The 12409-nt window shown below is 35.2% G+C and overlaps 1 long non-coding RNA gene across 1 annotated transcript; it reads left to right on the top strand.

Moving 5' to 3' along the window:
• The first annotated feature begins 12 nt into the window (after nt 1-12).
• On the top strand, nt 13-4565 carry LOC104874312. The gene is made up of 4 exons (XR_783709.2): nt 13-162; nt 290-361; nt 2244-2341; nt 4427-4565. It is a non-coding gene; the product is annotated as an uncharacterized LOC104874312 (long non-coding RNA).
• The last annotated feature ends 7844 nt before the right edge of the window (nt 4566-12409 follow it).

Below are 12409 nucleotides of genomic sequence, written 5' to 3'. Positions count from 1 at the left end.
GATTATCAAAAGGACTGCGCTGACTGAAGGGAGACTTGGACTTGGGAACCAACCCCTTCACCTTTCCCACGTACGCTCATCTAAGGCAGCTCTGTGAAATTCCAAAAATCTAAGAGTGGAAGTTTAGAAAGTAAGCTGCAAGTGGATATCACCGAATGAAAAGTAAATTCCATTACATTCTTTTTCAAAATGAATTTGCACTCTTGGATAGTAGGATAGGGTGAATATTTATATGAAATGTGTTAATCAAGCTTTGAATACTATTGATTTTGTTGCATTCCTTTTATAGGAATAAGCTAAATTCGCCCCAGAACCAGAACACATAAACCATCAGGATTTAATTTAAATCAGTGAATACTAGGTGAGTATGTTTAGTTAGTTCCTTCAAGGACAGACACTACTTAGCTTGGCACTATTACTAGAGAATGCCAGTTAATTTCAACACTGTGCTCATTTGTAAGCAATACACTTTTCGTTTTATTAGGAAGCTTTCAGATTCTCAATCTGATAAAAAAAAAAGTTTCACTTTAAGAACTAACTTAGGTTTCATCTGGGCAAGAGGCCTCTTTTCTAGTAGACAAGTTGATGCTTGGTGTTCATGAATATTATTAGCACTGTAAGAGAACTGATGTTAATGGGATAAAGTTTTTAAAAATCATAAGATAAGAAGAATTCAATTAGTCCTCTTTTCTAGTAGACAAGTTGATGCTTGGTGTTCATGAATATTATTAGCACTGTAAGAGAACTGATGTTAATGGGATAAAGTTTTTAAAAATCATAAGATAAGAAGAATTCAATTAGCATTAGTTATCACGTCCTTTTTACCGTTGTGAACCTAAATGCCAAAGTCACTGGTGATGTACGACAGCTATAGTTATCAAAGAAAGGGAAGCCAAGACATAGGCAAGTAAACAAAATTCATCTGTGAAAGAACTAGAAAGTACAGTCAACATTTACATTTGACCCAGCCTTATCTTTGTAACCCTTGATCCTATCCACCAGGATATACCACTGCTACCACAGGTAGTATTTTAAGCTCTATAGCAGCTACTCAGCCACCACACCCAGCTCAAATGTCTTTCTTCAGAGAAAGGTCAGTGCTTGAAAGCAGGAAAATAAAGGATAATGCTCATCACAGAATAGTTTTAAGTATTCAATAAGTAAATATTTGATATTGAATGGATGCATGCCTAAAACAATTAGAGCAATTATTCCTGATTAATTACAAATTTATTTAATTTTGAGGATGCAATGGTGATAGTCTGCTAAAATGCAATTTCATGGATTTCAAGAAATGTATTGACAGCGCCTCTTCTGTGACATTGGAAAGTTTAAAATGTTTTCAATAGTTTAAAAATTCAAGCATTTTTGTTTTTTGAAATCAAATTTAGAGAATTAACTTTTACTGTCCTAGGATCTGCTGTCTCAGGAGCTATTGAAGCCTCAGGATCTACCCTGATATCTGTACAGAGATCTAAGCTTCTATGTATCTAAACTTCAAAGGAATATTTTTTCTTGATCTCTTTGCTGAATGTATTATTTAAGTGAAGATGTTTAACCCAATTCATCACATACTTAATATATGACAAATGTGAGGAATATTTGAATTATTAGACAATGAAAAAAAAAGAGAAGATTATCACCATTGACTCAGATGAGATAGTATCCTTTATGGCCAATGATAACTTCTGAATTTATTCTTTTATAAAGACTGACATTGCAGATTTGAGAATAACCTTTACTGTACATTCAGGTAGCTGTACAATGTGATTCACAAGGAGCAACAGATACTGGTTGTCAAAAGGAATAGATAAATTAACTTTTCATAAGAAAGAGGGAATATAGTTGGCCATTAAAAAAATGTTCATGTGTGGAGGCATGGTAGAACACACCTGTAATTCCATTTTTTTGGGGAATCTGAGGCAGGAGAAATGCTGTGGATTTCAGGCCAACCTGGGCTCTGTAGTGAATTCAAGTGCAGCCTGAATAACATGGTGCAACCCGATCTTAAAAAACACCTATATGTACTGTTTTCCAACTGAGCATTTACATTAGTATAGTGAATCTGAAAATATTCTGCAAACATACATCCCTGTACAGTTCTTTGCTGTTGATGCTGGGCTTAGCCACATGACTGGCATTGTCCAAAAGAACGTGCACAGCAAATTTCCGATTCTAATCAAAGACTTGCAAGCGACTTTGTAAGTTTCTGCCAACTCTCCCCTTCCTCTGCTGATTACCAGATCATATTCCAAATACATTCCCAAACTAAGATGATGTTTGGAGGAGGATGAAAGCTAAGATCCTTGCACAGTAACTCAGCATGCAGACATAGACACAGGTAAGACCTGTGCGGGAAACAGAAGGTGGTTGGTTTAATGGTACTGGATTTTTTAAAAGGATAATTGTAAGATGCATTACAGCAAAAGCAATAAGAATAAAAATGAAGTTTATATATATAAAGACTATCATGCTACACAAACACTATAATTGCTACACAGAATATATAAAGAGTATAAATAAGGACACAGTTATTGAAGTGAGAAAATAAGGTAGTGAAAGTATGAAAAGAAAATTAATGAAAAATTTAAAATGTGGACAAAAGCAAACTAGATAGGCCCACAAAACAAAAAGAATGATATATCCAAGACATGTATAATTTACGTTAACCATAGTATAGCAAATGAACGTAACAACCGAGAAAAAATCTTGAGAGCAAGCAAACTACCCCAAAAGCAAAACTACTCTTTGACGCATCAGAGTGAAAGAAAAATTTATACAAGCAAGAATAGAATTCAAATGATCATGGAGTCACATTTAGAAGGATTTAATAGAAAATAATTGTTAATTCAAGTGGCAATCCACTCTATTTTATAATGCAAAATGGAAACATCACCAGAAGTAGTAGCTAAACATTTTACATAGGAAGATATCATTTCCTGGGGCATTTATTCATTGATATAATTCAGAAAAGGGAAAAATGAGAACAATTTAAGATGTGTGAATGTGATCATGCACACAAATGGATGAGAAAACATTTAAATCCAAATAATTACATCATAAATTATGTGGATTCATGGGGTTGATTTGTACTCTGAGAAAGAATTCAGATATTATAAGGATAATAGCACAGTTAACTTTTGCAGAAATAATACATGTATTTCTGATGAGTAGAGAGCAAGAAAAGTAAGAACAATATAAAATAAAAATTTTAAACGAACCAGTTTTTAAAAGCCAATTGGAGAGGTGCAAGTTGGATTAAACTAGCACAGTATAAATATTCTACACGTTTTAGCAACAAAGTATATAGTAGAGATCTGTCCCAGGTCGGTTCACAGTGCTGAACACAGCCGCGTCTTGGGTAACTAGAAGAGATACTAAAACTACTCAGCTGTAGATATCCACTTTAGAATAGTCATCATGATTTAAAAGTCTGCTTAAACATTTTCAAGTACTGTCAATCAAACCTGAAGATGAAAAAAACTACTGAATGTCAAATTTTCATGCTTTAGGTGGACTTTGTAGATTTTCAGTTCTTTGCTATTTTTATCATAATCATTTCACTTAAATTTATTACTTGCTTTCTGCAATCAAAATAAAATTGCAGCCTATAAAATATTAATAATGGTAATATTTATGTGGACTGAATTGTTCAGTTGAAAAAGACTGTCAGATCGCACATTTTAAAAAATCTAGCTATGTGTTGATTTATACTTAAGACAAAATAACATGAATTATTAAAAGTGCAAAAAAGAATTCCTTAAATTTTACTGGCTATGTAAGTATTGGGCAAAATTTAAGATAATGTGCCAATAATAGGAAGAGTTAATTGGATAATAGATTTATTCCTTGAGGTAAAAATCATACATGAATACCTAGTGAAGTTAGATTTGCATCCTTATTAGGATGGATAATGTTCACAAATGCTCAAGAAACTTTACCTATTATTACTACTGATTAAATTAGGAGTAATCCAAATACTTAAGAAGATAGGATCAGTAATATAAATGGTTGTGGTACAGTATAGATCAACAAAGCAAAAGAAAACTCAGAATTAGAGTCTATTTCTGAGAAGATTTTACTACTGGATAAATGTTGCAGGACAGGGTTAGTGGAAAATTTTTCGGAGAAGAAATGTTGAAGCAATAAATGACAACTTTTTGTTTCTCACTAAAAAGCCAGCAAAATGTAAAGACGAAATAATATATAATATAATATTTCCTGTGAGACTATGTCTAAGTAGAACTTCCATGCATATCTAAGATAGGTAGAGAATCATTATGAATTTCTAGAAAACATTTTGTCGATGTGTATTAGCAGACTAGCTATTCAGGAATATATGTTGGGAAAAACTTGGGTGACTAACAAAGGAAAGAATTTCTTCTAATAGCACTTTAAGAAACATATTTCTAAAATTGGACAATAGGCCCCAGCCTGCATCCAGTGGACCAGTGAGGACCAGTTAGCCACCCAGTGAGCCCGCCCTCATTCCTGGATCCACTCTGCACAGGCACAGGTGGTCATAAAGCTCATTTTACTGAGCTCCAGAAGAGAGAACAGAAGTGAACAACTGCAATAAAGGCACATCAGATCTCCATAGTTGGTAAGTTGGAGGGATCACCACCTCTCATCAGAACTTTGAATATCTTCAGAGAAAGGGCAGAGGGACCCTGTAGTAGACCCTTGCACAATCCAACCCTACAGGGAGCTCAATTTGGGCCTTGCAGCCTGAATTTAGCCTGAATCTCAGGGGTCAGCTATCTGCTTCCTGAGACCAGTTAGTTAATTTAGTTCTGCACATTGCTGCACACAGTGTCTATTGTGACAGCAGATATACACCCTGAAAAAGGCTCTTTGAACTTTTTCTTTTTTTCTCATTCCATTCTGCAAATTCTTTCTTTTTCTATATTCTTTTTCTCACTCAGTCTCTTGCTCTCCCATATTATTCTTCATCTCCCTTTCTGTTCCTGTTCAGACCCTAATTCAGATTTCTTATTGTTTTTTTTTCCTTTTTCTTTTATTTTCTCTTTTTTCCTTCACTCAAGGGTCACTAATTTCAAAGGAAAGTGAGTCCCTATTACTGTTAAGTTGTTCTACTCTTGTCCTTGTTCTTGCACTCTGTCTTTCCCTCTTGTCTTCAACAGTTTCCTAAAGTTTGCATGGTCATCCTGTGCCCTCTGGCTTCACTTGAAACCTTCTCCAATTCTTCTACCTATATATTCCTTTTATCCTATCCATCTAAGTGCCCATCCTAAAGAGTAAAGTTGCTATATTGAAGAGTTTACTCACTATACATATATTTTGGGCTTGTCCTTGATTTTTATTTAATTCACATTGTTTAAAAGTGATAGCTTAACAACTACCACAAATGGTCAATTTCTAAACTATACTTGATACTACTGTGTTGCTGATTGTATCAATACGGCTGAGAGTGTCTATGAGTCATTAGAGACTCCAAAGCTAAAGAGCAACAAAAATCAGGAAGATCAAAGTAATAACCCAGGAATTAAACGAAGGGCAGCCCACCAAAAAAAATGAAAATGAGAAAATACGTAAGCAAGACACAAAGACAAACTTCCAGTTCACAAAGAGCAAACTCTAGGGCAAGTGAGGTGAAAAAGTCTGACAGTGAACCACCAGGACACCCTGAACTCATAGCACAGGAAGTAACAAAACAGATCAATCAGGCTCTAGAAAATTCAAAACAGAAATAATTTCCCAGATAACTACAGAGATGATGAGCGCAATGAAACACATGATAAGAGACTCTAGAATAGTAACATGAGAAACCAAATACACACAAACACAATTGTAATGGGGGACATAAAAACCCCACTATCATAAATAGGCAGATAATCTAGGCAAAAAATCAACAACGAAATACTAGAACAGAACCAAATCTTTGAACATATGGACTTAATAGACATCTATAGAGTGCTCCACCCCACAAAATCAGAAAATACATTCTTTTTGCCTGCACATAGGTCATTCTCCAAGACAGACCACATACTAGCTCATAGAATATGTTTGAATAAATGCAAAGGAATCACAGTAATCCCATGTATATTATCATACCCTGGTGCAATTAAGCTGGAGATCAAAAGCATAAGCAACCATAGGAACTTCACAAATACATGGAAATTGAAAAACACTCTCCTGATCAATGGGTCACAGAGGAAATTAAAGAAGAAATTAGACAGTTTTTACAAATAAATGATAATGCCAATGAAACATACAGAAATCTATGGGACACAATGAAAGCAGTCATGGAAAATTCATAGCAGTGAATGACAACACTAGGAAAACAGTATGAACTCAAATAAACAACATAATGATGGATCTTAGACTCCTAGAAAAAGAAAAGCAAGAAAAACCCAAAGCTCATACAAGAGAGGAAATCATAAAGATTAGAGCAGAAATCAACGCAATGGAAACTAACAAAATGATGCAGAAAAAAATCAATGAATCAAAGAGTTGGTTTTTTCAAAGAATAAATAAAATTGATAAACCCTTAGCTAATCTTGTCAAAAAAGAAAGGAAAGAAAAAGCTCAGATCCATGCAATTAGGAACGAAAAAGGTGAAGTCACAATTAATCCAGTAGAAATCCAGAGGATTGTCAATACCTACTTTGAGAATGTGTACTCTAATAAAATGGAAAACACAAAAGAAATTGACAGATTTCTAGATACTTATGAATTACCAAAGTTGAACAAAGAAGATAAAAAAAATTCTAAACACCCCAATTACAATCAGTGAAATTGAAAATGTAATTAAAAGTTTACCAATGAAGAAATGCCCAGGTCCTAATGGCTTCACTGCTGAATTCTACAAGACATTTAGAGAAGAACTACTGCCACTACTGTTTAAACTCTCCAATGAAATTTAAAGGGAAGGAATACTTGCAAATTTATTCCTGGAGGCAAGTGTTACTCTGATTCCCAGACCAGGGAAAGACCCAACTAAAAAAGAGAACTACAGGCCAAACTCCTTAATGAATATAGCTGCAAAAATCCTTAATAAGATATACTCCTAAGTGAAATAAGTAAGTCACACATGTGTAAATACTGAATAGTTTCTCTGGTGTGAATAAATTGCAATAATACATAAGATCCTAATAAGATTACTGACATGGTGAAATGGGAAGAAAGGGGCTAAAGGTGTAGGGAAGGTGGGATAGATAGGGGAAGGGTAATAAGGGAAAAGAAAAAAATGTGAGATAAAGAAAAGATGGAAATAAAGTGCTTGTAGATGGGGAGAGGAGGAGGGGGTGAAGGGAGGGCAGGGACAAAGGGAAAAAATGAGAACCAAGGCCTATCATGTAGAGTTTCAAGATCCCAACAATGAATATAACTATACTGTATCCCTAAAATGTACCAATAAACTCAATTACAGCTGAAAAAAAAAGATACTGGCAAACAGAATACAGAACATCATCAAGAAGATCATACACCCTGACCAAGTTGGATTTACTCCAGAGATGCAAGGATGGTTCAACATACATAAATCAATAAATATAATACACTATATTAACAGAGTCAAAAACAAAAACCATATGATCCTCTCAATAGATTTGGAAAAAGCATTTGACAAAATTCAACACCCATTCATGATAAAAATCCTTCAAGAAACTAAAAACTAAAATCCTTCAGGTTAAAATCAGGAACAAGACAAGGATGCCCACTCTAACCACTCCTCTTCCATATAGTTCTGGAAACATTAGCCACAGCAATTAGACAAGAAAAAGACATTAAATCAATAAAGACAGAAAATGAAGAAGTTAAAATGTCTTTATTTGCTTACGATATGACATTCTACACTGAAGACCCAAAAAACACTAAAAGACTCTAGACTTAAATGACACTTTCAGCAGAGTAGCTGGATACAAAGTCAACACTCAAAAATCAGTAGCCTTCTTGTACACAAATAACAGGGTCACTGAGAGAGAAATTAAGGAAATAATTCCTTTCAGAATAGCATCCAAAAAAATGAAGTATCTAGGAATAAATCTAAAAAAAAGAAGCAAAGGACTTCTACATTTAAAATGACAACACTCTGAAAAAGAGATTGAAGAAGATATAAGAAAATGGAAAGATATCCCCTGCTCCTGGGTAGGAAGAATCAACGTAGTGAAAATGGCCATACTAGTAAAACTGCTATACAGATTCAAAGCAATGCCAATTGAAATTCAAACAGTATATTTCACAGAACTAGAGAAAATAATCCAAAAATTCATTTAGAACCAGAAGAGACCTGGAATAGCAAAAGCAATCCTAGGGAACAGAGACATGACAGAGGGTATCACAATCCCCAACTTGAAACTATACTACAAAGCCATTTTAATAAAAACAGCATGGTACTGGCAAAGAAACAGATCTGAGGATCAGTGGAATAGATTGGAAGATACAGAAACAACTCTAGATATACTCAGCTACCTCATCTTTGACAAAGGAGCCAACCAGGTTCAGTGGAGGAAAGGTAGCTTCTTTAATAAATGGTGTTGGAAAAACTGGATTTTAACCTGACAAAGATGAAAACTAGACCCTTACTTTCCCCATGTATTAAACTAAAATCCAAGTGGATTAAAGATCTAAATATTAAAAAAGAGACACTAAATTTGGTGGAAGACAAGTTAGGCAGAACTCTTGAAGACACTGGCATAGGAAAAGACTTTATGAACAAGTCCTCAGTAGCACAGGAACTAGCAAAAAAAAAAAAAAACCCAACAACTGGGATCTCATTAAGAAACTTGTGCAATGCAAAACAAAACTATCTAGAGACAAACTGAGAGACAACCTACAGTGTGGGAAAAAAATTTTTACCAGCTGTTCCTCAGACAAAAGACTACTATCTAGAATATATAAAGAACTAAAAAAAAGCCCCCCCAAATATAAAGACCCAATTCAAAAATGGGTATCTGAAATGCAGAAACATTTCTCAAAGAAGTAAAAGCAGCAAGTAAATACATGAAAAAATGTTCCACTTCACTGGTCATTTGGGAGATGCAGATGAAAACAACACTGAGATTCCTCCTCACCCCAGAAAGAATGGCTGCTATCAAGAAATCAACTAATAACAAACATTGGTTTGTGGGGAGAAAGGAGCCCTTCTCCATTGTTGGTGGGAGTGCAGACTGGTGCAACCACTATGGAAATCAATATAGAGATACCTCAAAGAGCTGGGACTAGAGGTTCCATTTGACCCAGCCATCCCTCTGCTCAGTATCTTTCCAAAAGAATTAAAAGAATCATATCACAGTGATATATGTGTACCCGTGTTTATAGTGGCACAGTTTGTAATAGCTAAAACTTGGAAACAGCCCAAATGCCCATCAGTTGGAGACTGGATAAAAAAGATGTGGTTTTTCTACAAAATGGAATACTACTCAGCCATAAAGAATGAGAAAGTAGATTCATTCATAGTTAAATGGGTACATTTTGAGGATATACTCCTAAGTGAAATAAATAAGTCACACATGTGTAAATACCAAATAGTTTCTCTGGTGAAGAAACTGTAATAGTACATATTACAATATATAAAGAACTCAAAAAAATCAGGCTCCCAAATATAAAAACCCGATTAAAAAATGGGCACCTGAAATGAATAGAGAAAGTATCAAATAAATTTATGAAAAAATGTTCCACATCACTGGTCATTTGAGAGATGCAGATGAAAACAACACTGAGATTCCACCTCACCCCAGAAAGAATGGCTGCTATCAAGAAATCAAACAATACCAAACATTGGAGGGGTTGTGGGGAGAAAGGAACCATTCTCCATTGTTGGTGGGAGTGCAGACTGGTGCAACGACTATGGAAGTCAATATAGAGATACCTCAAAGAGCTGGGACTAGAGGTTCCATTTGACCCAACCATCCCTCTGCTGGGTATCTTTCCAAAAAAATTAAGAGTCATATCACAGTGATACATGCACACCCGTGTTTATAGCGGCACAGTTTGTAATAGCTAAAACTTGGAAACAGCCCAATTGCCCATCAGTTAGAGACTGGATAAAGAAAGTGTAGTTTCTCTATAAAATGGAGTACTACTCAGCCATAAAGAATGAGAAACTAGAGTCATTCATAAGTAAATGGATGCATACTGAGGCCATACTCTTAAGTGAAATAAATAAGAAACACGTGTAAATAGTTTCTCTGGTGTGAAAAACAAAGTGTAAATAAGATCCAAACTGTATAACTGATAATGTGGAATAGAGAGCAAAGGGCTAAATGTGTAGGGGAAGTGGGAAGGGTAGGGGAAAGGAAATAAGGGAAAAGAAAAAATATGAGTAAACAAAAAAATGCAAACAAAATTTTAGTAAATTGGGAAGGGTTGAGTGGATGAAGGTGGGCGGGAATATGGGGAAAAATTGAGAACCAAGACCTGTCATGTAAAGGTGCCAGATCCCAATGATGCATGTAACTGTGCCTAAAAAGTACCAATAAACTCAGTGAGAGAAAAAAAAATAGGACAATAATTCAGTAGAACTTATTAGCAGTTATTGTAAAACCAGTAAACAAAGTTTTCTTAAGCGTATTTCCTAAGATGGTTCTAAAATATATATGACAAAGCCAATGAAAAACAGCCACAAATATTCAGTGGGTGAATTTATATATTGTTTTCTTTTTTTACATTCTAAAATCACTCTATTTGTTATTTATATAATAACAACACCACTTAAATTTTAAAATATAATCCGAAATTTTTATGGCATTATATGCTTTTTCCCTTCAAGAGTAAGCTTGACAAAATTAACAAGTAAAGCTCTAATTGTACTGAAAAATTTACTTCATATTATAACGTGAATTTTACACATTTCTCTTGCAACTGTGTTTGCCTCTGATCTTTTATTCAGTAACTGCTTGTACATTGTAAATCTTTATATAATAATGGGGAAATGTATTTGGAAGGAGCATGCTTGAACTGCATTGTCTTACTTGATAGCCCTAATCATGGCTACTTTCTATGTTAAGTCACCCTTGAAGGAAAAACGAAATTTTGCCACTCATTTTTCCAATAAATGTGAAATTATTTCTTAAGAATTTCAAGATGATTAAAGATTGTTCAGTGTTCCCAGCTCATCAGAACATCATCTGAAAATCATTATGGACATCTATCTGTTCCCAATCACAGAACTATGAGATAACACTTAGTAAAGATGCATTGAACACCCAGACTGTTATAAGAAAATACAGTACATTCCCTACTTAGAAGACTTTCTTCACTGACCTATAAATCATCCTATTTTTATCAAGGCTGTATTCCACATACTTTTTTGTATCAATTGATTTTTTTCTAAGTTAAAATGTGTTAAAATTCATCCCCTAAATTTCAGCAGCTCAGAGTAACCAAGATTGTTTTTTCTTCTATCTCCGTAATGAGTTTCTTCAGCAAGGTCTTAACTCTACAGCCCACAGTGCTGAAGCAGTCCCTAGTCTGGATATGCCAAATACTATGGTAAAAGGAAGAGAAGTTTCCGCCTACCTTTTGTTTATCACATTCAATCAGATGATCTTTCCATTTGTCCCAGAAGGAGGTCAAATCATTGCCCAGGCAAGTCACTTCCAGTCATCAGGCCAGGCTTGGTTTTGACGAAGTGGCATCTGTCCTTGCCTAGAATAAAGCATGTTGGATGATATTGCAATCTACACACCATATAAAAATTGAAATCTTTTCTTATATTGTTATTCGTGAGGCAAAGGGTATTTATTTAAAACCTGCTATATTGGTGAAAACGTGCAATGCTAAGGAGTAAGATTTAAGTGAAACAAAATGTCTCTGTTCTGATAAAACTCATGGATAGCCAATGGATGCTTATTAATATGCCATTATCAAACTGTGCTCAAAATCATGGTATAAAGCACTGGTAATTTTTTCTGAAGGGATCCAATAGTAAATATTTCCAGTTTAGGTTTTGTGGTCCTATGACTATTTCAGCAGGTGATCAAAATGAGTTGCAATTCCCTGAAAGACAGAATATTGGGGTGATGGTCTCAGTTTGATAGGCATCTGGAGAGACATATCAGACTTTGAGTGTACTGAGACCCTAAGACCATGTGGCCAAGCATGTGAAGAGCAGAAGTGACAGAGCAGGCCTCGGGTCAGGCAGGCCAGAACTCGGTACTGGCAAGCAACAGCGAAAAGTCCATTGTTCCTGGGTCACTCTGTGCCAGAGTGTGCAGTCACAAGCCAAGAGAAGTACCAGTTATGTAAAGCTCTATAGGTCATGGGAAAAGCTTTTATTTTACATGGAATTGGAAGTCACTGTACTGTTTGATACAGGGGAGTGGCATAAGTGGACTGAGTGAAAACTTCTCACAGCCTGCTGTTTGGAGACGGGACCGTGGGAGGAAAGCACAGCAGTGGGAGGTTCCTTCATTTATCCAGGGGGAAAGTAGTGGTGGTATGATGT

Source organism: Fukomys damarensis, unplaced genomic scaffold (genome assembly GCF_012274545.1).
Source record: "Fukomys damarensis isolate Sample0158 unplaced genomic scaffold, DMR_v1.0_HiC HiC_scaffold_4, whole genome shotgun sequence".
Classification (NCBI taxonomy): Eukaryota; Metazoa; Chordata; class Mammalia; order Rodentia; family Bathyergidae; genus Fukomys; species Fukomys damarensis.
This window is presented reverse-complemented; position numbering and strand designations above follow the sequence as displayed.